Raw genomic sequence first — 13,780 nt, 5'->3', positions numbered from 1 at the left:
TTCCACCTTCAGACTTTGCACATGCTGTTCTGTCTCTACTTTGCGTTTTACCCTTTGCATTTTGGCTTCTCACTAACTTCCTTAGGAAAGCCTTTCTTACACTTCTGACCAGGTATTACATGTTCATTCTCATTTTACACTTTTCTACAGTCCGGTCACCATAGCACACTTACATATAACCATTTATGTAATTTTTTGTTTTGTTTTTTTGTTAATCCTCATCCAAGGATATTTTTCCTTTTTTTTTTTTTTTTTACTAGAGAGTGGAGGGAAGGGGAGAGACAGAGAGACAGAAACATGGATGAGAGAGACACATCAATTGGTTGCCTCCCACATGTGCCCCAACCAGGGCTGAGGATGGAGCCTGCAACCAAAGTATCTGCCCGTGACCAACTGGAGTTGAACCTGGGACCCATCAGTACTTGGGTTGACAATCTATCCACTGAACCATTCAGGCTAGGGCCATTTATGTAATCTTTTTAAAAAATATATATTTTATTGATTTTTTACAGAGAGGAAGGGAGACGGATAGAGAGTTAGAAACATCGATCAGCTGCCTCCTGAACGCCTCCTACTGGGGATATGCCCACAACCAAGGTACATGCCCTTGACCGGAATCGAACCTGCGACCCTTCAGTCCCCAGGCCAACGCTCTATCCACTGAGCCAAACTGGTTAGGACCATTTATGTAATCTTTTATTGTCTTTTGTCTTTCTTACTGAGTTGAGAATTGTACTAGTGCCAGATACATTGCCAATTTTCAGTAACTATTTTTTCAATAAGTAAGTGAAAATGTATTGAAGATACAGGATTGCATTTCTCTGTTATATAAGAAACATCTCTGGTTCTGAGGCTGCACAATCCCAGTGACTGGTGTATTTGTGGGAAAACATGGGATGACAGCAAAGAAAACAGATTAGAAAATAGGTATATAGCATATATATATTTTTTAAAAAAATTTTTTTCAAGAGAGGAAGAGAGAGAGGGAGAGAGACATCAATTTTCTGTTCCATTTATTCATTGGTTAATTCTTGTATGTTCTCTGTCTGGGGATTGAAATGACAACTTTGGCAAACTAGGTTGATGTTTTAACTAACTGAACTACCTGGCCACGGTGAAAATGGGTACATATTGTTATACCAGATAGTAAAGAAATTACCAAAGACAATTGAGGTCATGTCAAAAGGACTCCAGAGTTAACTTGATGCTCCCAATGGCCAAAGATGGGACAGTGTGTGTAAGATAAACAACTACAATAGATTGAAACACATCAAATATGTTTCTCTCTTATAATTATACTAAGAAAATAAAAACTCACAGTTACTCTTCTGGAAGATGGGAGGGAATCTACTCATTTGAAAACTAATTGCCGAAACCGGTTTGGCTCAGTGGATAGAGCGTCGGCCTGCGGACTGAAAGGTCCCAGGTTCGATTCCGGTCAAGGGCATGTACCTGGATTGCGGGCACATCCCCAGTAGGAGATGTGCAGGAGGCAGCTGATCTATGTTTCTCTCTCATCGATGTTTTTAACTCTCTATCTCTCTCCCTTCTTCTCTGTAAAAAAATCAATAAAATATATTAAAAAAAGAAAACTAGTAATAAAGAGAAAAAAAATCAAGGATTTATTCTACCTTTACTACATTAACTTCACCTCTGGATAACTGAATAAGTAATGAGAGGAAGTATCATTTTTTTATGGATATATTCTAATTAATAAATGAAGAAAATGACAGAATTAGATTGTCACAGTTTTGCTTTCTATTTTTAAATCCTTACCCAAGAACATGGTTAGAGAGAGGAAGGGAGAAAGAGAGAGAGAGAGAGAGAGAGAGAGAGAGAGAGAGAGAGAGAGATTGATTGGTTGCTTCCTGTATGCACTCCGACTGGAGATCGAATCTGCAAAGGTATGCCGCCCTGACTGGGAATCCAACCAGCAACCGTTCGGTGCACTGAACGACGCTCAACCAACTGAGCCATTCTGGCCAGGCTGTCACAGTTTTGCAGCTTAAATTTAATTAATGAATCTAGGCAATGACTAGCAATGACTGGTCACATAATTATCTGATACTTCAACCAAATAGAAGGACATAACACAATATACATTTTAAAAGGTCAAACCTGCCCTGACCGGTTTGGCTCAGTGGGTCCCAGGTTCGATTCCGGTCAAGGGCATGTACCTTGGTTGCGGGCGCATCCCCGATAGGGAGTGTGCAGGAGGCAGCTGATCGATGTTTCTCTCTCATCGATCTTTCTAACTCTCTATCCCTCTCCCTTCCTCTCTGTAAAAAATCAATAAAAAGGTCAAACCTAAATCTAATTAAGCTTTTAGGTCCAACTATCCATTTACAACTACGAGAAATAAAGAGGACTGAGAATTGTGTTAAATTTTACGATGGGAATGCAATGAACAAAGTTCAGGCTCTGGAAAACTTCACAGGACAGAAGACCTGGCTTCCTCTACAAAAAGTTATAAGGGAGGACCTTTGAACTTGCAAGCACTTTCCTTTTCCTCTTCTGGGGGTGGTGACTTCAGGCATTCATCATACCATGGGAGGCTGTCCTATAATACAGCCTCTAACAAAACTAGGCTGTCCCAAACCTCTGGTAATAGAATTGTTTACCTTTATACCAAGAAGGTTGGGAAAGCACCAAAATCTGCATGTGGTGTGTGCCCAGGCCGACTTCTCGGAGTTTGTGCTGTGAGACCTAAAGTTCTAATGAGGTTGTCTAAAACAAAAAAACACGTCAGCAGGGCCTAAGGCGGAATCATGTGTGCTAAATGTATCCGTGACAGAATCAAGCGTGCTTTCCTTATTGAGGAGCAGAAAATCGTGAAAGTGTTGCAGGCACAAGCACAGAATCAGAAAGCTAAACAAATTAAAAAATGAAGTTTTTTTTGAGTAATAAAAACAATTAAAAGGCTGAAAAAATGTTATAAGGGATAAAAAGAGAGATTGAAAACTTCTAAAAGACTTAAAAGATACAGCAGCTATTGGCACTATATGTACCTTGTTTGGATAACTTGATATTTTAAGATATTAAGGAATTACTAAGGTGTGTTTTTTAAGTCATTAGTATGTGTTCACAGTTTTCAATAATATAAGAGGTCAAAATAATTAATGGAAAAAGAGAGACAACATTTCTCCTGGGTTTCAATATATCAGACTCAGAGCTAATACCTAGATTGTAGGAGGCATTTTGAAAAGGACATAAATCTGGTTGTCCAGTGTCTAAATCTTGACAGTTTGAGGCCTGAAGTCGTGCCTCACTGGCTGTGGAAAGCAGGAGCCGAGCACATTTCAGAATCTCAAGGCCTTTTGTCTTGGTTACCCAGATGATCCAGATGGAAGACACAGGATGAAGTGACAACAAATACTTGTTCCATTTTAGTATTGTTCTGTACTACTTGGATTTCTAATAAGAAACTTGGATACAGGGCAATGGTTTTCCCCCAAGCCTTTCAAGTTTTGGCTCCAGTTCCAGCAATCTCACTATAATGAACAGCAGAATTCATGAGAGTAAATTAGATTTTTATTGAATGAAGGTAAAAACCCACAACTATTTAGTATATTCAGTTCTGTTTAATAGAACTTTCTGTGATGATGGAAAAGTTTTGTAGATCTACACTGTTTCATTATGGTAGCCAATAGCCACATAACGCTACTGAGCACTTGAAATGTGACTCATGTGATTAAGAGAATACATTTTAAATTTTATTTAATTTTAATTAGTTTAAATAGCCTCTTGTGGCTAGCAGCTACTGTATTAGACAACACAGTTTGATTCTATATAATATCTATAGTAATTGCTTCCCTAATGCTTTCTACTATTAACTCAATCACAAAGAATACTTTTTTCCTAGCCAAGCAGTTCAGTCAACATTAATTTTAGTACACATTTATCTCCTATCCCTATTCCTACTTCTTTATTTTAAAACAACAACAACAAAAACTGTGAGGATTTTAACTCAGAAATTTTCCACATATTCTCCAGGAAACAGATAGATGTATGCAATATTGCTAAAAGAGATGATCTAATCCACACATTCCTTTTTATAATTTATTCATTTAACAAATATTTAATGAGCACCTGTCCTTTTTAAAATGCCTCCTACAATCTAAGCATTAGCTCTGAGTCTGATATATTGAAACCCAAAAGAAATGTCCTTCCTTTTTCCATTAATTAAATTAGTACAGTGCCATGTACTATACTGATTGGTACTAAAAACATATTGATTGTAGTCAATGCTGTAGTGTGCTGCCCAGATAACTTCCTTCAGGACCAAGACACGCACTCTCCCAGTAACTGGGTGTATTGGCTGCCATAAATTTTTAGGTGAACCTCTCTCCAGAAATTGCCAGAGGCTGAGGAAACTGCCTTGCCCAAGTTTATGGTCCCTCCCTAGGGATAGACCACATCCAGTTTAAACAGGCATATAGAGTAGGCCTACTTGCTGAAATTTGTGACAACTCTGAATGGCGATTCTAAGTTCAGAGCATTCCACAAGATCAACTGAGGCCTTTGTTACAACCATATCATATTTCAACTTCTTCCTCTGCCTAACCCAAACCCCCACAGTTGTTGCCAAATGTAAATCTCCCTTTCATACAGATTTAGTTCCTGCCCTCATGGAGGTGACTCCGTTCTGGCAGATGGAGAAACTGACATCTGGAGAGGTTTAAGGATGTGGACAAAAAGGGGTTCTGCAAGTCTAGTGGTAAAAAATGATCTGATCATAAATTCCTATCCCAGCAAGTCATGGTGAGTAGTCAGGCCCCAGGCATATAACTTGTTTTTTTAAAGGACGACTAGTTTTTTTGTTTTTGTTTGTTTGTTTGTTTTAATTTTAGAGAGGGAGGAAAAGAGAGACAAACATCAATGTGAGAGAGCTACATCAATCGGTTGCCTTGCACAGGTGCCCCAACTGGGAACTGAGCCTGCAGTTTAGATATGTGTCCTGATCAGGAAGGAATCAAACCTATGATCTTTGGTGCACAGGACAACACTCCAACCAACTGAGCCATATTGGCCAAGATGGCATGTAACTTAAAAAAAAAAATCTCTATGCCAAAGTTTTCTCTTATTTGTCATATAACTTTTTTAGTAAAAAGTTTATCTTTGCCTTAAGCAAGCCCTATTTTCTTGTGCATTAGGTTAACACATCTTTGAAATGCCAAAGTAATCCTCTTTTCCAGACCCTTCAAAGGCATACCCACCCTTAAAAGCACATAATCGCCCTAGCTGGTTTGGCTCAGTGGATAGAGCCTCAGCTTGAAGACTGAAGGGTCCTGGGTTTGGTTCCCCTCAAGGGTACATGCCTGGGTTGCGGCCTGATCCCCAATAGGGGGTGTGCAGGAGGCAGCCGATCAATGATTCTCTCTCATCATTGATGTTTTTATCTCTCTCTCTCCCTTCCTCTCTGAAATCAATAAAAATAGATATTTTTTAAAGTGAGCACATAATCTTGTTGACTAGCCTATAATCCAATTTCTGCCTTGCTTTCTCCTACCATCATATACTCTTCCTTACTTTCCTTCCTTCATACCAAATGCTTAAAAGAAACTGCAAACTGTCATTCTCTGGAGCATTTGAGATCTTGCTTCCTGGCATATGTCTTAAGTTTGTTCAAATAAACTTGTAAAAAAATTCTCTACTAATATGGATATTTCTTACATTGACAAAGACTAGCCCAAGGACACACAGCTGATTCATGGTAGAGCTATGAGAATCCATTTTTCTAGCATTTAGTGCTCTTTCCACTATACCATGTGACCTTATAATAAAGCATGCTGCATCAGGAAATCACAATCTGCTATTGGGAGCAGCACTAAAAGAATGAGATGTCTTTCTAAAATGTCAAATGGAACAATAGGCAGATTTATTTCCACTGGGAGCAGCACCTCTCCCCTTTTAGAGAAATGCTTCCCTCTTCCTCTAGAAACAGGATCCAAATGTTAGTTACTATCTTCTTAACCTAGATTTTTGGATCACATGATTGGTTGAGAGGTGGGTACCCATCATGGTAGCATGGCCATTGTTGCTATATTGAAGCCAGGCCAATCACAACCATTTCCCAGAACTGTTCTTATATTTTAATATGTTTTTTATTGATTTCAGAGAGGGAGAGAGAGAGCTATAAACATCGATGATGAAAGAGAATCACTGATCGGTTGTCTCCTGCACGCCCCACACAGGATTGAGCCCCAAACTGGGCATGTATCCTGACTGGGAATCAATCCGTGACATCCTGGTTCATAGGTTGATTCTCAACCACTAAAGTCACTGCAGCCAGGCAAATTAACTCTTTTTAAACTTATTTCAAGAGTAGGTTTATTAAAGCAAGGAACTGTGAAACAACGGAAAGGCTTAGGGTAGAAGCAACAGGAGAGACCTTAAGTGGTGCTCTACTTTGGCTCTCTAGAAATGTTATAGGAAAGAAGTGAGGCAATTGAGCTGCATGGACTCTCTGAGAAGTAAAAGTCACAGTAAAGGAGTCAATGTGGGGCTGCTGTTAGCTCACTGAAAAATCAGAGAAAACAGGAGCTTGGAGACAGATTCAGGTGATAAGCCTGGGATGAGCTGACATTGCCAAGTGCTCCCCTGGTTGCAAGTCTTGTGGGGATCCTTAGAGTTTAGGAGAAAATTAAAGATGCATGCCTTAGAGGGAAGAAAGGTGTAGGCATGCTCCAAAAATAGCCTGCCTGTTGAATTAATTCTCTTAAAAATTTTTTAATTATTATTTTTAAATATATTTTATTGATTTTTTACAGAGAGGAAGGGAGAGGGATAGAGAGTCAGAAACATCGATGAGAGAGAAATATGATCAGCTGCCTCATGAACACCCCCCACTGGGGATGGGCCCGCAACCAAGGTACATGCCCTTGACCGAAATCGAAACTGGGACCCTTCATTCCACAGGCTGACACTCTATCCACTGAGCCAAACCGTTCAGGGCAAATTTTTTTTTTAAAATATATTTTATTGATTTCTTACAGAGAGGAAGGGAGAGAGATAGAGAGCCAGAAACATCGATGAGCGAGAAACATCGATCAGCCGCCTCCTGCACATCTCCCACTGGGAGATGCGCCCGCAACCCAGGCACATGCCCCTGACCGGAATTGAACCTGGGACCCCTCAGTCCGTAGGCCGACGCTCTATCCACTGAGCCAAACCGGTTTTGGCAGGGCAAATTTTTTTTATTAATTGATTGGATTTGAGAGAGAGAGAAGAAGAGAAGGGGGAGAGAGAGAAGCATTGATTTGTTGTTTCACTTATTTATGCATTCATTGGTTGATTTTTGTATGTGCCCTGATCTGGGATCAAACCTGCAACCTTGGCATATTGGGACAACACTCTAACCAACTGAGCTACCTGGCCAGGGCAGCTGAATTAATTCTTAAGTTAAATTCCTAGCAGTGGGAAAGCTGAATCAGAGGGTATGAACACTTGCGTGGTTTTTAACACTAAGTGAGTGTTTTTCACATTTCAGAAAGTTAGGTTAGATGTCATGTTTAAAGAAAATGTCAGAGTCTTTAATGGTGAGAGACTTGCACGGCTCCCTCCTAAGTTCCTGTCACTTGGCCCTGCTTTCAGAGCAAATTGCTGCTTGTTGCTTATCTAGAACACCTGGCATTAGGAAGAATGTGCCGTGTTTTTGCCCTGCCCAGGAATGGAGCTCTAGGGTATGGTGTAGGGTTCTCATAAAGGAAAGGGAAGGTTGTAGAAGGAACTGGAAGCATCAGGAGGGGCTTTCAAAATATCAAGTTCTCTCTACCCACAGCTAGATTCAGAATCTCATTAAGTTCAGCAAGCCCCCAACAAGAGATTCCATGAACAAGTCCCTAATGAATCCTCTTATTATATCTGCCCATAGCACTTTGGATTTTTCCTTCAAAGCATTTAAATAGTATTGCAAATTATCTCTACATATAAAAGGCTAATATGCAAACTGTCTCATCGGGAGTTCGACTGGGAGACCGAGAGTTCGCTCACTCGCTATGACATGCACTGACCACCAGGGGGCAATGTGGAACGAATGAAGGCCCTGGTTGGCAACCGGCAGCAGGGAAGGAAGGCCCCAGCCAGCAGCCGGGAGACCCTGATAGGCCCTGATCACCGGCCAGGCCTAGGGACCCTACCTGTGCACAAATTTCATGCACCGGGCCTCTAGTTAATTATGTAATTCATTGTCTCATTTCTGGGAACTTAAGAATAAATTCTTGCCCTAACCGGTTTGGCTCAGTGGATAGAGCGTGGGCCTGTGGACTGAAAGGTCCAGGTTCGATTCTGGTCAAGGGCATGTACCTTGGTTGTGGACACATCCCCAGTAGGGAGTGTGCAGGCGGCAGCTGATCGATGTTTCTCTCTCATCGATGTTTCTAACTCTCTATCCTTTTCCCTTCCTCTCTGCAAAAAAATCAATAAAAAAAAAAAAGAGAGAGAATAAATTCTTGCTCTAGCTGGTTTGACTCAGTAGATAGAGCATCAGCCTATGGACTGAAGGATCCCGGGTTTGAGTCCCGTCAAGGGCACGTACCTCGGTTGTAGGCTCCCAGCCGTGGTCAGGGCATGCGGGAGACAACCAACTGATGTGTCTCTCTCACATTGGTGTTTCTCTCTGTCTTTCCCTCTCCCTTGCACTCTCTCTAAAAATCAATGGGAAAAATATCCTTGGGTGAGGTTAAAAAAAAAAAAGTCATAAGATTTAAAAAAAAATGAATTCTTGAGAGAGCATTAACTTAAGAATTCTTTCAACAAAAGGAAAAAGCTACTTAAATCATACTATCTAGAAGGCCCATGAGAGAACAGAGATGAGTGTCCTTTTACTTCACTGTTGTATTCTAAGCACCTAAAACAGTGCCTGACTCATAGTAGGTACTTATCAAATATTTCTTGAATGAATAAATAATCAAAATAGCTAAATTATGCTCAACCACTGCGCCTCGCTAGCCGGGCTTAATGTTCTCTTAAAAATTCATAGTTGTGGCCCAGCCGGTGTGGCTCAGTGGTTGAGCATTGACCTATGTACCAGGAGGTCATGGGTTTTGGGCTCAATCCTCAGTGTGGGGTATGCAGGAGGCAGTCCATCAATGATTCTCTCTCATCATTGATGTTTCTACCTCTCTCTCCCTCTCCCTTCCTCTCTGAAATCAATAAAAATATATTTTTAAAAATTCATAATTTGTGAATCATTGAGCAATTTTACAGGCCAGTCCCATCAAACTGTTTTAGAAAACATCTGTAAGATGCTTCTTAGGGAAGTTTATTTGTTACCATTCTCCCAATGCTGTTGTATATTGAAGTTACATGACTCTTCTGCATCTTTTAAAAAACTAACATATCCAAATAAAACGATTAATTGATTCACAGAGACTGTCTCTAACTGTATGTGAGACATTATTCTGGCTTTTAGTCACAGAGTTGAAGAGCTCTAGATTAATTGAGATACTTGATTTTAATTCCAGCTTTGTTTTCAAAGAAACTGCTCGATCTTTAGGAGCCTTTCTGAGCCTCAGAGACCCCTGATATAAATGAGGGGATTGAATTTAAAAAGACTGTAATATTTTTTCCAGCTCAGATAGTCAATAGTGCTTAACTGAAAGCACATTAGACTCGAGGAATAAGTAGCTGTGAGCATGAAGAACTGGTTAATGCATTCATTGCTGTGGTGTCAGTGCAGTCTCCAGGACCATTACAGGGAAGTGGATGCTAAAATACAAAGTTCAAGTTTCACAACTTAAATCATGATTGCTCTTCAGCTGGACAATTCAAAAGGCTCTCACAGAACTGGTTTCAGTAAGGCCCACTTATATTTAATGCTGGCTGAGAAGAAAAGTGAAATGTGATGAAAGATACACTGAAATTAACCCAAAGCAGACCCTTTGCTATTTGCAAGGCTATATAGGACTACTTTGCTTACCAGCTTTGTTCTGTGACCTTATAAGTGTCTCTTGAGCTTGCAGCACTCGATTCCCCCCTCAGATACATTTCCCCTGTATTGCTTATCTTGTACAATTAACTACTGTGTTACAGATGTATGAGCCAAAGCTAGTTTTATAAGAAACCTGAGTGAGAAGAAATCAATCTTTCAAGGTCCCAGAAGTCCTGAAATCATTAAGAAAGGGCTAAAGAAGTAGTTTCTGGCTTTTCACGTTTGATTTTTTCTTAGTTTCAGTTTTCTTTTTCTGAACCTCTCCAGAACTTCCATGGCATATATAGATGCTCATAAACGCAACAATGACAAATACTATGCTATTAGAAAGGTCACAGTCCAAGCAGCCAACAGACACTGCCAGCCTGGCTTGTTAGTGGAAATTTACAAATGATAATGGGGCTGTCACTTTTGCTTTAAGAACTACTCCCACTTGGGGACCTGGAACTGTGGAGTCACCCAAATAGCAAAGAGTGGTTAATGCTTTGATTTACTGAAAGGATCCCTATTGATAAAGTTCACTTAAGGTTTTAAGTTTAGTCTACATATTATTACAGTTTGGTAACCATTACACTTCAGCACTTACAAGTGGAAAGAATTAATTTTTGTTGAGTAACAAAATCATGGGCTATGCCCATTATTGTAAGCCCAATATTAATACATGTGCAAGCTTAAAATTCTAAGAATTGTTTTCAGTTTCTCTCCTGGTTATGCCATTTTGTGTGTTTTGTTATGTAAAATTCAAGTCTAATGACTGTTTTGAAAAGATCTAGGCAAAAGGTCATGACAACAATTCAGCTATTTAGCACAACTCTGTAAACAAATCACCAGAGAAAGGCTTAAAGTGAGGTAATAATTCCAGCTCATTGTCAGTGAATAAATACCAGGCATCTATAGACATGTATAATTAATTCCTGCACTCTCTTCAAATACAAATTAACACAAAATTGCATTTTGTGACATGAAGGTAATTGCCCACATGACTGAGCTGTGTGTCTCCAAGAGCTGTATAATTTAAGTGTGGATTTATTGAACATACAAGACAATACATATTTTGAAATGAACATTTATTTCAAAGAAAAGGCAAATATAGAAAATAAAAGATGGCAAGGGAGACACCAGACACAAGTCACAATACAAACCAAATTGTGCTTGCTAGAGGTGTAAACAAACTACCCCCCCACCCCCCACCCCCCAACACACACCACCCCTTCTGCGGCACCAGGGAGGGGCAATTTAAACCAGATGGGAGGAGAATCTTCACTGGAAAGGGAAGTGGCTCTGAGATGTTCTGGGAAGATGAGTAGAAAAGTGAAATGTGGTAAGTATAGTTTTGATTAATAGAGGAATGGGGAAAGGCATTTTGAGGAACCTCAGAGACAGAGAGGTGTGAAAAGCACTACCTATCTTGGGTGAGGGAGTTGTGAACGGGAATGGTGGAAGGTGGGCTGAAACTGGGCTAGGGAATCACTTGAACAGTCTTGAATGTTGACCTAGAAAGTGTGAATCCATCAAAGAAAAAAATTATTTTGCACTTTTGTGTCTTCATTTTCAAATTGAAAAATAAATACATAGATGTTATAAAAATGAAATACTATGAAAAATAGTGAAAAAGACTGTGAGAAGTAGAAAGTCAGTCTTCCATAATTCCACAATTCTAGAGATAACCATAGTTAGGGCAAATGGGTATTACTTACATTTCAACACGTACTGCTAAAATGTCACACCAAAAGTTTGTATCTATTAATACTTTCACCAATAGTGGATGAGGTTGCTTGTTTTCCCTCATATTTGCCAACATTGGGCATTTTCATTCTTTTTAATCTTTGCCAATCTCACAGGAGAAAAATAACACTTCATCTTTGAGCATCTTTTCATTTTGTTATGGCCATTTGATCTCTTCATCCCTAATTTAAAATGTCCCCTTTATCATAATTGATCTGTGCATTCCCAGCACCTCGCACATAGGAGGCACTTAATAAATGAGGAAATATAATAGATAGAAATGGATAATCACTGCTCTTTTTGAAAAGGAAAATGGTACGATCATATCTGTGTTTTAAGACCATAGTTCCGGTCGCAGTAGGAAGAAAGGACTCAGAACAGAAAGCTACTAAATTCAATCTAGTTAGAAATTCATTAAAGTATTCCAGGCAAGTGGATAGAGCATTGGCCTGTGTACTGAAGGGTCCCGGGTTTGATTCCAGTCAAGGGCACAGGCCTGGGTTGTGGGATCACTCCCCAATAGGGGGCGTGCTGGAGGCAGCTGATCAATGATTCTCTCTCATCATTGATGTTTCTATCTCTCTCTTTCCCTTTCCCTTCCTCTCTGAAATCAATAAAAATATATTTTTTAAAAAAGAAGAAGACTGGAGTTTCTAGCTTGGGTGCTTGAGTGAATTTTCATACAGTTAATTGGAATATGGAACCCATAATGAGGAATTTGTTTTCAGAGAGTTCTGAATGAGTTCAGTTTATCTGTTATGTTTGACCTGCCTCCTCCTAATCTGCTCTTTGTGGCCTTGCTCTCATTTCCTTTTTATTTGGATCCACCATTGTCCTGAAATTGTTCTTCTGAAAGATTGACTTTAAGACTGTTAAATCTAAGAGTTATTTCTTGGTTTCTTTGACCTCTTTGCAGCATTTGACATTGTTGACAGTTCTCTTCCCTTAGGTCAGTGGTCAGCAAACTCATTAGTCAACAGAGCCAAATATCAACAGTACGACGACTGAAATTTCTCTTGAGAGCCAAATTTTTTAAACTTAAACTACATAGGTAGGTACACTGTTATTAACTTAATTAGGGTACTCCTAAGGCTTAGGAAGAGCCACACTCAAGGGGCCAAATAGCACGGCTAGGTTAACTGTTGTCTCCACTTCTGCTTTTTCTGTTTCCTGGAATGCTTCATCTGTTTCCTTCTTAGCCTTTCCTTTATTCTTTTCTCCAGTTCTTCCAACTTACGTTTTAAAAACTTATGCTCAATTATGACATTCTAACTTGCACTGCAATTACTTGGGTGTTGTTTCATCTATACCACAATTTCTTAAAGTGTGTTCCATGGAAGAGAAGTTCTTTGGGTTTTTAATAGATGCTATGAAAAGAAAGAGTTCTGTGTTCAAATACTTTTACAAAAACACTGGAGTAAACACTGGGCTTCTCTATGGCAGAACATCTTAGAGCAATTAATATGCCAATGAGAATTATGAATCACCTACAGAAGGAATGATATACAATGTCTCCCTCATGTCTTTGATCATAGAACCTTATTTTTTATTTGCATTTTGCAGGATTTCCAAAAAACATACTTTAGGAAATATTATACTAGATCATATGCTATTTGAAAGCCGAGACCTTGTCTATCTGTTTGTGTTTCCTAAAGAACTCTGAAGAATGTTTTGATCCCAGTAGGTATCAATAGGTAGAGATTATGTTGAGGGCTTTTCAAGTACAAAATGGAAAGGACAGGAAAGTATAGGGTGTCCCAAAATTCACCAAGATTTGAATTTTGTGTGAGCATTAACAACAACAAAAAATAAAAGCCTAATTTTACTTGATTCATTGAATCAGATTCTAATATGTGTTGCCCTTTAATTTCAATCCCTTCAATTTGATAAGCATTACCAAGTACCAATTATGGCCCAGGAGCAGGGATAATGAAGACCAATGAAGACCACGGCTTTGCGTATGTGCCAGCAAAGCTGTGGAGGCCATTTACCCGGTGTGCTATTCCATACATAACTTTATATTGTAAACTTTATGAATCAATAAAAAATTTACAATTTTTAATTATAAACCTGTGTTTTCTATCAAAATTACTTCTTGTGTGAATTTTGGGACACCCTATATTT

Source organism: Myotis daubentonii, chromosome 12, assembly GCF_963259705.1.
Source record: "Myotis daubentonii chromosome 12, mMyoDau2.1, whole genome shotgun sequence".
NCBI lineage: Eukaryota > Metazoa > Chordata > Mammalia > Chiroptera > Vespertilionidae > Myotis > Myotis daubentonii.
Note: the sequence above shows the minus strand (reverse complement) of the source record.